At 41.1% G+C, this 13572-nt stretch overlaps 1 pseudogene; it reads left to right on the forward strand.

The window, feature by feature from the left end:
• Window positions 1-3351: 3351 nt before the first annotated feature.
• On the forward strand, window positions 3352-5923 carry LOC101342672 (26S proteasome non-ATPase regulatory subunit 1 pseudogene; annotated as a pseudogene).
• Window positions 5924-13572: the final 7649 nt, after the last annotated feature.

Consider the following 13572-nt stretch of genomic DNA (forward strand, 5'->3'; position numbering starts at 1 on the left):
TTTTGTTCTTCAGCATCATCAATGGTTTCCACTTAGATGGCAGGCCATTCAAAGACAAGATTCGTGCACACGTGACTTCGACTTAAATTCTCCCAAAAGATCAATGGCAATAATGAAGAGAATAACAACAATAATGCATTGCTTAGGAAAAAAAAATGTATATTTATGTTCCTTAAGGGGTTTTTTTTTTTTTTTTTTTGCCATTTTCACTTCACTGAAATGAACTTTCTCATCTTGCTTTTATATCCTGGAAGCTATTTATCCCACCTGATTTAATTGCATTTTCATGCAATTGTATTACATTTTGCAATTGCTGTTATTTTATATTCTCTGTGTTTTTATGCCCTAACACCAACTATTTGCATCCTCTGTGTCCTGCTTTTATTATTAAACTACCTCAGGTGTTTCTTAGGCCAGGTTTACTTACATTGTAAAGTTAAGTTAAAAATAGTAACTAGGCAGAATGTTTCAAATTCTAACTTAGGGTCCATGAGGGGGAGGAGTAGAAAGCTTAGGTGTTATGATTGTAACTATTTGAGTTCTTGGTACATTAAAAAAAAAACAGTTGTAGTCAAGATGACTCTGATTCATAGCTACCCCATGTGTGTCAGAGTAGAACCGTGCTCAATAGGGTTTTCAATGGCTGAATTTTTGCAAGTAGATCGCCAGGACTTTCTTCCAAGTTGGCTTGTGGGACCACAATAAATTAGCTTCCTTGGTCTCTGAGTTTGCAAATTCTTCTTCCCATCCTCTCTCTTTCTCATAGGCCTATTCAGGGAACAAGTTTCTCTCCTGGAAACTCCCACTGTCTTCTGAAATCAGCTTTAGGAAGTCACTGCAGACATCGAACATTAAGTAGAGGAACGCCAATTTAAAAAGGATTTACGGAAATTAGATGGAAAGGCTCAGGGGAAACGAAAGCAATCCTCATAGGTCAAAAAGCCTGAGAAATTCTTTAAAATATCCACTTGTTTTTTAGTGAGCTTATTGGTAAATACAGATGCAGACAAAGCTTGAGAGCCTGTTAGAGCAGATGAAGATTTTGAGACACAAAGAACAAAAACACCTTCAAAAGGAAAAAAAAATTTGTTACTGTAAAAGTTAATAAAATATGTAGCCAAGAAAATGTATTTTTTTTTTTTAATACCTCAGTAGAATAATAGTGCTTGCCAATTATGGGGGAGATATTTTGATGCCTCAGGCTTGGGCTTTGTTTAGATGGCCTCTAGTCCAGTCCACCGTTAGCTGAATTATATGCACCACGGACTTCAAAGGCTTTGTGCTCAGTGGAAACGTCCAGGATGGAGTGCTGTGAGAAATAAATGATTGTGCTGCAGCGCAGACTGCCAAGCTGGGCTGATCGCTCTTCAGTCACTGGAAAAATGCAGTGTGCTAATGGACGTCAAGCTGTGATAAGGGGAAGTCCAAAAATATAGTTGCAACACAGTGAGCAAACTTAATGGAGGCAAATCTTTCACTTCCCTTGCACAGCTATGCTACACAGGTGGTAGTTTTACTGATGGACCCAGTTGTGTGTGTGTATGTGTAAATACACATGTCTTGAGCACTCCTTTCTTAAATAGGTGTGTTGGAGTTAAAGTCACAGCTAAACTTTAAAGAATTTGGCTGAAAGTCAGATTTGCTCTAGGTATTTGCTTTGATAGTTTACCATGACTCCTGGGTGGGATGAGGTTATCCAGGGGAACTGTGATTACCTGTGACTGCTTCCTAGGGCACTGAATCGTCCTCTAATGTCTTCTTCTGAAAGGAGACATGTCAACAGAGAGGGCCAGATGAAAGATGAAAGCTGAGCCACTACAGCTTTTCTCTACACTACCCAGTTCTTAAACTTGAACCTGCATTACAATGACCTGGAAGGCTTAGAGAAGATTCCTGGTCCCACCTCCTCCCCAAGAGTTTCTGATTCCTTAGGACTAGGATGGGTTCCAAGAATTTGCATTTCTATCAAGTTCCCAGTTGATGTTGGTGATGGTGGTCTGGGGACTGCACTTTGAGAACAGTACTGTGTGCCCAACCAGTCTGGAAACTTTGATGGGTATTGGAAACACAAGTCTGCCTTAACCAAGCAAGGTTGCATTTCTGCATTTGCCTAATTTTACATGTTTGGTTGATACCAAAGCACACAATGAGCAATGCTAAATTATAGATACTGTTGCGGTCGTTGGGGCTTGGGTTTCCTCATCTTTCTACTTTAGGAGGAGGTTGGGAGAAGAAAAAAAAAAAAAAAGATTCTGACACCTGCTGGAGAGGTTTATGAAGAAGAGACTTCCTTACAATGAGCACTACTGTTAGCACAGAGTCAAAAATGAAATTTAGATCATTTTCCTTCTTTTCCCAACTATTCTCCAGTTACCTGGACTTTAACATACACAAGTGGTCCCTGCTTTAAAACAATGTGACACTGCCTTAAAATAATTATTTGGAGGAAATACTCTCACCAGCAACTTGCCAGTGAAGGAGTTGGTTTCAGGATTGCTGTTTTGTTAGATGCCATAGGGTTGATTCTGACTCATGATGACTCCATGTGTGCAGAGTAGAACTGCTCCATAGGGTTTTCAAGGCTGTGACCGTTCAGAAGCAGATTGCCAGGCCTGTCTTCAGAAGTGCGTCTAGGTGGGTTTGAACTGTCAACCTTTTGGCTAGTGGTAAAATGCTTAACCATTTGTGCCACCCAGGGATGGTTTCAGGATAGAGAGAAATTAAGTCTAATGAGCCAATATTTTACTTTAGGGATAGACAGTGCAGTAACATGCGAAAGTATACCAAAATAGTATATATAAAAAGAAACAAACAAATACATGGGAAAATGTTGCTTAACCTCACTTTATAATTGAAGAAGTGGAATTTGGAGGAACAAGGTGTCATTTTTATCTGTCAGATTTTCAGAAATGAACACACTTGACTAGAGCATGCTGAATCAGACACTCTTTCCCACTACTGCTTGGGAGTGTGTATTGGGGTAACGTTTTGGAAGTCGTGTTAGTAATGATCAAAATTAGAAATGCACATGCTTTTTGACTCAGGAACTTTACTGTCATGGAGAATTATCCGTACAAGGATATCTACTGCAGTATTATTTAGACTCACATTGGGGATTAATTAAATTTATTTTGGTGGCGCTATGTAATGTACACCAATTTAAAAGAAAAAGGACATCTCTTTAGGGCAGCCCCGGGACAGGCGGGGTCCTGACGAGAAGCGAGCCGGCGGCCTGAGTAGGCGACTGACTGGGCAGCTCACCCGGGAGCTAGCAGCGGTGGCGGAGAGAGCGGGCCCTGAGCTGAGAGACACACCGCGCTGCGGAGATGGCGGGCGAGTGCGGGCGCAGCCATGATCACCTCAGCCGCTGGAATTATCTCTCTTCTGGATGAAGAAGAACCACAGCTTAAGGAATTTGAACTACACAAATTGAATGCAGTCGTCAATGACTTCTGGGCAGAAATTTCTGAGTCTGTAGACAAAATAGAAGTTTTGTATGAAGATGAAGGTTTCCGGAGTCGGCAGTTTGCAGCCTTAGTGGCATCAAAAGTATTTTATTACCTGGGGACTTTTGAAGAGTCTCTGAATTATGCTCTTGGAGCAGGTGACCTCTTCATTGTCAATGATAACTCAGAATACGTGGAGACTATTATAGCAAAATGCATTGATCACTACACCAAACAGTGTGCGGAAAATGCAGATTTGCCTGAAGGAGAAAAACGACCTATTGACCAGAGATCGGAAGGTATTGTGAATAAAATGTTCCAGCGGTGTCTAGATGATCACAAGTATAAGCAGGCTGTCGGCATTGCTCTGGAGAAACGAAGACTGAATGTCTTTGAGAAGACCATATTGGAGTCGAATGATGTCCCTGGAATGCTAGTTTATAGCCTCAAGCTCTGTATGTCTTTAATGCAGAATAAGCAGTTTCGGACTAAAGTACTGAGTTCCAGTTAAAATTTATATGAACTTGGAGAAACCCGATTTCATCAATGTTTGTCAGAGCCCAGAGCCCAAGGACCAGACTTTGAAAATGATTAAAATTTTAAGTGGTGAAATGGCCATTGAGTTACATCTGCAGTTTTTAATACGAAACAATAACACAGACCTCATGATTCTAAAAAATACAAAGGATGCTGTACGGAATTCTGTATGGCACACTGCAACTGTTATAGCAAACTCTTTTATGCACTGTGGGACTACCAGTGACCAGTTTCTTAGGGATAACTTGGAGTGGTTGGCTAGAGCCACTAACTAGGCAAAATTTACTGCTACAGCCACTTTGGGTGTAATTCATAAGGGTCATGAGAAGGAAGCGTTACAGCTAATGGCAACATACCTTCCCAAGGACACCTCCCCAGCATCAGCCTATCAGGAAGGTGGAGGTGTCTATGCATTGGGTCTCATCCATGCCAATCATGGTGGCAATATAATCGACTATTTGCTTAACCAGCTTAAGAATATCAGCAATGATATTGTTCAACATGGTGGCAGTCTGGGTCTTGGTTCAGCTGCCATGGGGACCGCGTGCCAGGATGTATATGATTTGCTAAAAACAAATCTTTATCAAGACGGTGCTGTGACAGGAGAAGCAGCTGGTCTGGTCCTAGGTCTGGTTATGTTGGGTTCTAAAAATGCCCAGGCTATTGAGGACATGGTTGGCTATGCACAAGAAACTCAGCATGAGAAGATTCTGCGTGGTCTTGCAGATGGCATTGCATTAGTGATGTACGGGAGGATGGAAGAGGCTGATGCTCTCATTGAATCTCTCTGTCATGATAAGGACCCAATTCTTCAATGATCTGGAATGTGTACCGTAGCCATGGCTTATTGTGGCTCGGGTAACAACAAAGCTATTCGACATCTGCTTCATGTTGCTGTAAGCAACGTTAATGACGATGTCAGAAGGGCAGCAGTGGAATCTCTTGGGTTCATTCTGTTCAGGACCCCTGAACAGTGCGCGAGTGTTGTTTCATTGTTGTCAGAGAGTTACAACCCTCATGTGCATTATGCAGCTGCAATGGCCCTGGGGATCTGCTGCACTGGTACAGGAGACAAGGAGGCAATTAATTTGCTAGAACCAATGACAAATCACCCTATGAACTATGTGAGGCAAGGAGCTCTCATAGCTTCAGCTCTCATCATGATCCAGCAGACTGAAATTACTTGTCCAAAGGTGAATCAGTTCAGACAGCTGTATTCCAAAGTCATCGATGATAAACACGATGATGTAATGGCCAAGTTTGGGGCTATTTTGGTCCAGGATATACTCGATGCAGGTGGTCATAATGTCACCATCTCGTTATAGTCCAGGACTGGGCACACCCATATGCCTTCTGTGGTTGGCGTCCTTGTCTTTACCCAGTTCTGGTTCTGGTTTCCTCTTTCACACTTCCTGTCATTGGCTTATACTCCTACCTGTGTCATTGGCCTTAACAAGGACTTAAAGATGCCGAAAGTTCAGTATAAATCAAACTGTAAACCATCCACATTTGCATATCCTGCCCCTCTGGAGGTACCAAAAGAAAAAAAAAAGGAAAAGCTTTCTACCGCTGTATTATCTATTACTGCCAAGGCTAAAAAGAAGGAAAAAGAAAAAGAAAAAAAGGAGGAGGAGAAAATGGAAGTGGATGAGGCAGATAAAAAGGAAGAAAAAGAGAAGAAAAAAGAACCTGAGCCAAACTTCCAGTTATTGGATAACCCAGCCCGAGTTATGCCTGCCCAACTTAAGGTCCTAACCATGACAGAGACTTGTAGATACCAACCTTTCAAACCACTCTCCACTGGAGGCATCATCATTCTGAAGGATACCAGTGAAGACATTGAAGAGCTGGTGGAACCTGTGGCAGCCCATGGCCCGAAAATCGAGGAGGAGGAATAAGAGCCAGAACCCCCAGAACCATTCGAGTATATTGATGACTAAGGGCCAGAGGCTCTCCTGTGCTCATCCAAAGAAGATTGGCCAGGCTCGTATTGGAAATGCCTGTGAGGACATTCGAGCTGAGACCTGCTATTCAATGCATGTTATCATCGTCTCTGCACTGACCTGAAGAAACTTGTCTCCAAGTCTTTGGTTGAAAAGAAGATATATGACTATTTAGTGTGCTCTTTCACAGAACTTGGTTTTCACATAAATATATTAAAATCTCCAAAAACAAAAAAAAAAAAGACATCTCTTTAGTGGATGATAGTCCATTTTATTTTTGTCTCCCCAGCATCTGAATCTACTAACTCTATTTGGGGATCCCTGACCTTAGCAGTCATGCCCACATTTACTAAGAAGAAAAGAATGCTGAACACTCTTTCCTTCACTGTGGGGGGGAGGCGCATAGGTCTAAGGAAGAACTGCCACAGACTTTAAATTGCAAGCTTGTGATGAGGAGAAGCAGGATCTGCACAAATCCACTCCAGTAAGGGTGGTAGCAGAGGTGGCAGCTTGCTCATCTTGGCGGGGGGCAGCACAGGTAAGGTTTCTGACAGTGTCATCCAGGGACCAGCAACTGTGCTGTCAGCTGAGGAAGCAGCAGTGGCTGCATCCAACGGTGGAGCCTCTCACAAACCAGTTCAGCAATAAGGTTTTACAATAATTCCTACGTGAGGTGTCCAGGCCTGGTTCTTGGGTCACCTTAATTCTGAAAGTTACCCAAGTATCATGAATTGAATTGTGTCCCCCCAAAATATGCGTCAACTTGGTTAGGCCATGATTCCCAGTATTGTGTGGTTGTCCTCCATTTTGTGATTGATGTAATTTTCCTATGTGTTGTAAATCCTAATCTCTGTTGTTAACGAGGCAAGATTAGATTATGTTAAAAAGGATTAGGTCACATCCCTGATCCAATGTAAAGGAAGTTTCCCTGGGGTGTGGCCTGCATTATCTTTTATTTTACAAGAGGTAAAAGGAAAAGGAAGCAAGCAGAGAGTTGGGGACCTCATACCAGCAAGAAAGCAGTGCCAGGAGCAGAGCATATCCTTTGGACCTAGGGTCCCTGTGCCTGAGAAGCTCCTAGACCAGGGAAAGATTGATGACAAGGACCTTCCTCCAGAGCCAGCAGACAAAAAGCCTTCCTCTGGAGCTGAATTTTGACTTCTAGCCTACTACACTGAGAGAATAAATTTCTGTTTGTTGAAACCATCCACTTGTGGTATTTCTGTTATAGCAGCACTGGGTGACTAGGACAACAATATACTATTTATAAATGTCATTATACTTTATGTAGCCAGAATTCTGTTCCTTGCAACTGGCAACCTGGACCAGTGCAATCTTTATGTATTTATGTAAAAAAAAATCTCATGAGCTATTAAGTGAAAAGGCAAGGTGTGGAATAATGAGTATAGTAAGATCTCACATATGCCATAAAAAAGATGTATATATTTATATATGATTACACATTTTAACCTAGGATACCCAAAAAATGGTTAACAGTGTTTTTACTTTTCATTTTGAACACATCTTCTGTGCTGTTTTCTTTTTTTCGTTGCCATGTAGCAATGTGTCATGTGTAGTAAAATACCACTTTAAATAAAATACATTATAAAGGTACCCAGTGCCCCAGTGGGTTTAGCTCTCTGAGCTCTTAATAATATCACATAAACTCAGTTTTCTTTGGAAGCTGCTGTGGATGTTAACCAAAGTGGGGCCATGGCAGTGCCCACTTCCTCCATGCTGACCAGCCTTGCCAATAACGACACATTTATCTTCTGGTGTTGGTGGAGGAAGTCTCCAAGCATCAGCGTTACTTCTGATCCTATCCTAGCTCTCAGAGCCTGAACAGTACCACTAGGCAAGCAGTCTTCCCTACAATGGGAGTGGGTTCTCCCTTCAAACAGTGAGATCTTAATTTGTCCTTAGGAGCCCTGTTGGTGCAGTGGTCAAAGTGTTCGGCCGCTAACCAAAAGGTTGATGGTTCCAACCCACCCTCTGTTCCTTGGGAGAAAGATGTGGCAATCTACTTCCATATAGATTTACAGCCTTGGAAACCTTATGGAGCAGTTTATACTGTGCTATAGGGTCTATATAAGTTGGAATCGACTTGATGGCAACAGGTTTGGTTTTGGTTTATTTTAGTTTGTCCTGCCTCAGCTGCACTTGCTTCAATCTGGCTTGAAAATAGGGCCTGAATGACCTGGAAAAAGCAACATTCTCCAGCTTGGTTTCCCTGGTTCCACTAAAAGCCCCATCCAGGGGCAGATGGAAATCTAATTGTTTGGACAACTTCAAGACAGATGGGTGAATCCTGTGCCTAGAGAATGAAGCCCAAGTAATGAGGAAAAAATTTTGCAGGCCAATGAGGAAATTATTTTGTAGACCATCCGCTTTGTGCCAGATACCTTGAGGCGTACTTTCCCCTTCTGTTTGCTGTGAGGCAGTTCACAGAGGGGCAGGAGCATGGACTTCACAGTCAGACAGACTGAGTTTGAATCCTTTCTCTGCCTCATCTAGGCTACTTGATCTCAGAACTTCAGTTTCCTCATCTGTAAAAAAAGGAAAATTATTACCTAGCTCAGAGAGTTGTTAGGAGCCCTAGTGGTGCAATGGTTAAGCACTCAGCTGCTAACCCAAAGGTTGGTGATTAGAACCCACCAGTGGCTCGGCAGGAGAAAAGACCTGGCAATCTCCTCCCTTAAAGATTACAGCCTAAGAAACCCTATGGGACAGTTCTACTCTGAGTCGCATCACTATCGGTCACTATGAGTCAGAATCTACTCAATGGTACCCAACAACAACAACAACAACATAGAGTTGTTAAGAAATTTGGAAATAATATATGTAAAGCCCCTAACATGGGACCCAAAATATAGTGGGAGCTCCATAAAGAGAAGCTCTTATTTTCAATGCTACCCTCAGGAAATCTTTCTAACATTCTAATGAGAGTTCATGGAAATGGCTCCAGATGATAAAATTGTCTTTACAGAAAATAGTTACTCTGTAATATACAGGATTCATATTTGAAGATATGATGGATAATTTTTGGAGGCTTGACAAAAAGGTTGATCTTATAGTCGAATGTTCCCACACTCTTCTTCTACAACTATCTGCAGCCTCTTCTCCAAAATATATTAGATGAATTACTGAAAATCTTGGAATTTTGAAATGCTTAGACTTGACAACAAATGTATTATTATCTTTTTTCTAAAATCATGGTCAAATAATTTTTCTTGCCAATCTCAGCATGAAATGGTACACAAGATCATAATCACTTCTTGTTTTGAAACTATCTATGCAATATATTGTACTTATTAAGCCTGTAATAAAGGGTTGTTGTTGATAATTTCACTTCCATTCCCACAAGTATCATAATCTCAAAAACTGGTTTGAAGTAAATGAGAAAGCCCATCTTCGAGCTCTGAGGATATGTCCAGCAGGGGGATAGCATTGCTTGTTGTTAAACAACCAGCAATCTCAGTGGAAATTAATTGGGGTCATCATGGGACTACCTAAACATGCATATCTTTAGAATTCGTGGGTAAGAATTGGAGGTTGTTGGGCCATATGTTTAAACTTAGGCAGGAATCAATTCAGAAGATGTTCACTTCAGATTCTGAATGGAGGCACTGTTGATGTGGCTGTGTATTGTGAGTGATGTAGAATCTTGCTAGAAAGGTGTTAAATAGTTTTCACAGTTTCGTAAGGAGTGTGGCTGCTTTGAGGCTCTAGCAAGCATGCAACTGAGTTGAGTAATTGACGTCTTCTTACAACCTACAAAAAAGCCTTTGCAATTCTTAAATTGCTTTATTGAGAATATGTGCCACAAGTTCCAGCACGATGAGAACGTAGAAAATCTACATTAATTTCATAAGGCACTGAATCTTTTATTTAAAAATATATATGTATATTTTGTATTTGAAATATTATCCCTTGGCTAAAAAACAGAAAAGTATAAACAGGAATACAGTTAAAAAAAAGAAAATCTCCCTTTCCTTTCTGTCTTCCATATGCCTTCCAGTTTCCACTGTATTCCCCATACGTAATCATTATGTATGTATGTAAATGCAAATATACATTCAGATTTAGAATCGACTCAACAGAAACTGCTTTGGGTTTTGTTTGTTTTTGGGGTTTTTTTTGTTTCTGGGTCAGAGACTTTCCATTACCATTTATAGAAATCTGGTCTTTCTTGTTCACATTGATAAATTAAACCAAAAAAAAAAAAAAAAACCAAACAAACAAGTTGCTGTTGAGTTGATTTGGACTCATGGTGAACCCATGTGTTTCAGAGTAGAACTGTGCTCCATAGAGTTTTCAATGGCTGTGATCTTTCAGAAGCAGGTCGCCACGACTTTCCTCCAAGATACCTCTGATGAATTCAATCCACCAATTTTTGGGTTAGGAGCTGAATGCTTACCTATTTGTGCCACCCAGGGACTACTTGATAAGTTCAGACAACTGATAAATAATTGTTGAATGGATAGGATAGGATACAATAGAATAGGATGGGATAGAATGGGATAGGCTGGGATAGGCTAGGCTAGGCTAGGCAAGGCTAGGCTAGGCTAGGATAGTATAGGATGGGATAGGATAGGATGGGATAGGATAGGACAGAATCAGATCCAAACTCCCCAGAGTAGACTCTAGAACCCTATAAGCTCATGACTCTTACTTTCCTATTTGCCGACTGTTTCAGCCACCCTGATTTCTTCCTGTTCTTCCAAAATGCCAAGCTCTTTCCAGCGTTGGGACTTTTGCACAGTGTCCCCATTGCTGGAAATGGATTTCACATGAATGGCACGTTCGTATTTTTAAGATCTCATCCAATCAAGTGTTATTTAAATGCGAGGCCTTCCCTGACCACACCATCAAAGTTAATGCCTGCCATGTGCAGCCAGGTTACACTACCTCTCTATTTTTTTACTCATAGCTTTTCCCACACCCTCACACACTGTAACATTTTTATTTGGCTTCTTCTTCTTTTTAAAAGCTTTTTACCTTCCCTCCCGTCTGTTGTTCACATATATATCCCAGGAAGTAGCCCCAGTACCTCACATAACCCATGGCCTTTGAGTTGTTTCTGACTCACAGCCACCCTATAGGTCAAAGTAGAACTGCCCCATAGAGTTTCCAAGGAGCGGCTGGTGGATTCGAACTGCCGACCTTTTGGTTAGCAGCTGTAGCACTTAACTGTTACACCATCAGGGTTTCCGAACCTCACGTAGGCTTAGTAAAATTTGTTTGGAAAAAGGAGAAAGATAGTTTTCCTGTATTATGGATGAGAAGGCTGGGATTCAGAGAGACTCTGACTGGCCCAAATTTCCACAGCTAGTGAAGCGGCAAAGTCATGTGAAACACAGGCAGCAAAATATAGTATTAAAAGGATGAGCTTTGTGATAACTCTCCCAGGGTTAGAAATCTAGCTTTACCACTAACTCACTGTGTATATTGAATAAGTTAGCTTCTCTAAGCCTCCATTTCCATACCCTTAAAATGGAAATGGTGATATAATTCCTCAAGGATTGTTGTGATATTTCAGTGTCAACAGCCTAGAGTTCAGTGCATAGTGACTGCTCAGTAAACATGAGCTGCTGTTCTTCAGTATTCGAGCTTAACAGTCCCTGTTCTTTGCTAGATGTCCTAGCTCTCTCAGATGGGGAGCTCTGTGTCTTAATGCTGGTGGTGGTAGTACAGGTGGGGAGTGAGGTGTTTGAGTGGGAAGGAGACAGAGGGGTTGTACTGGAAGCTGATTTTAGGCCGCAGAGGATCAACATATGTAAAACCCATTGCTGTCAAGTTGATTCTGACTCACCACGACCCTATAGGACAGAGTAGAACTGCCCCATATGGTTCCAAGGAGCAGCTGGTGGATTCGAACTGCTGACCTTTTGGTTAGCAGCTGTGCTGTTAACCATTGTGCCACCAGGGATCCATTAATATATGTAAAGATCCATTAATTTTTGGACTCTTTTGTTCCCAGAGCTGAGTTTCATTCTGTTATAAACCCAGGCAGTCAGATGCTCATGCTTACTGTCCTTTAATCTACCACAAGTGTTAAATGTGCTAGACTGGGCCAGAGCTGGGGTGGTTTCCACTTTGAATGGACACTTAATAACCAGATAGTTGTGTTCAAGCTTGGGCCCCTTCCTAGCAGAGAACATCCCTGAGCAGGTAGGTTGGATATTTTCAAATATTCCTGGAAAGGACATTCCATCTCTTCCCTGAATAATGTTAGAAACTCACAGTAAGATATCAGTTATTCCCAGCAAAATTACTCTGATTTCTCTGTTACCTGCCTGGATTTCGTAGACCAGCATAACCTGCTGAAGCGCTCTGGGCAATTTTTATCATGGAGTTCAAGTTTAATAGGCAGTGTCTAATATGACTATTGGGTGCTGGAGTTACTGAGAGAAACGTGTAGTGTTTGCAACTCATCTCTAGCGTGGCAGCAATTCTGAGATGCACCTGCAGGTCAGTGACATTGATTTCTAAGAATTGTTTTATCCCTGTCGGAATCGATCCATCAGCCAGTGGCCACCTCATTCTTGGCTGCAACTTCATCATGTCTCCATCTTCTCACTTCTCTCCAGTCCCTCCAGCCTGTCAGGAAGAAACAGGTTACCTTGGAGACAGAACATTTAGAAAATGTCCACAACCACTACCTCTGATTCAGTTATTAGACATCCTACGTGATTCCTTATATTTCATTTAAAAATGCTTGAAAAGGGGCTAAAGAATTTCAAACTGGAGGAAGTTTTTAGATGCTTGGGTGTCTATGTCCGAGCACTTTATTAAATCTTTTCTTCCCTTAAAAAAAAAAAAAAAAAAAATAGGGCAAGCCATTGCCTCAGCTTTCCTAAAGATTCATTTTATTTCGGAGAAGGGAGAAGCGTATAAAAGAACCTCTCAAAGTTCCTTCCAGCCAATAAGCCCAGGACGGTGAGTTTATACTGGTACTGAAGCCTGTATGAATTTATATTATTTTACTTTACTATTTTGATAAATAATTTATGTCACAATTTTTCTTTCTTTACAAAGAAAAGGTAGATTTAAAAACATCTGTTTTACTGTTTTGGCATTTGTGCATGAGAATGCACATATAAGGATTTGCTATATATGTATTAAACATGAATATGCATTTACTCAATTGTTAGACATCATACTTGTCATGTGTTTAGCCTCATAAGCATTGTCTTTTGTCCTCTCTTTTTAAACAGTTACTTTTTCTAATACAATTTGTTCATTAGCAACTGACCGGAGCCATTTTCCGGAATTAGGGACTTTACAGAGTCAAAAGCTTATGGAACCATAAATATCAGAGTGTGGCTGCCTTCCAAAAATTTCCTGGCATGATAAAGAAGTGTTAAGCTTCCTACTACAGACAGTGTTCTTTTACAGCCCAGGGAATGCCTAACTTAACTCTGCTTCTCCAAGGACATTGACCCTGCAGGCTGTAAACCATTAACCACAGTGTTCTTTGAACCACAGGGAATAAGCACAGATCTCATTAGGGAGCATTGGACCTAAATTTTTTTTTTTAATTATTTTATTTTATTTTATTGGACTTCAGGTGAAGGCTTACAGAACAAATAGTTTCTCATGAAACAGTAGTACACATGTTGTTTTATGACATTGGTTAACAACCC

This window comes from Trichechus manatus, unplaced genomic scaffold, assembly GCF_000243295.1.
Source record: "Trichechus manatus latirostris isolate Lorelei unplaced genomic scaffold, TriManLat1.0 scaffold00043, whole genome shotgun sequence".
Classification (NCBI taxonomy): domain Eukaryota; kingdom Metazoa; phylum Chordata; class Mammalia; order Sirenia; family Trichechidae; genus Trichechus; species Trichechus manatus.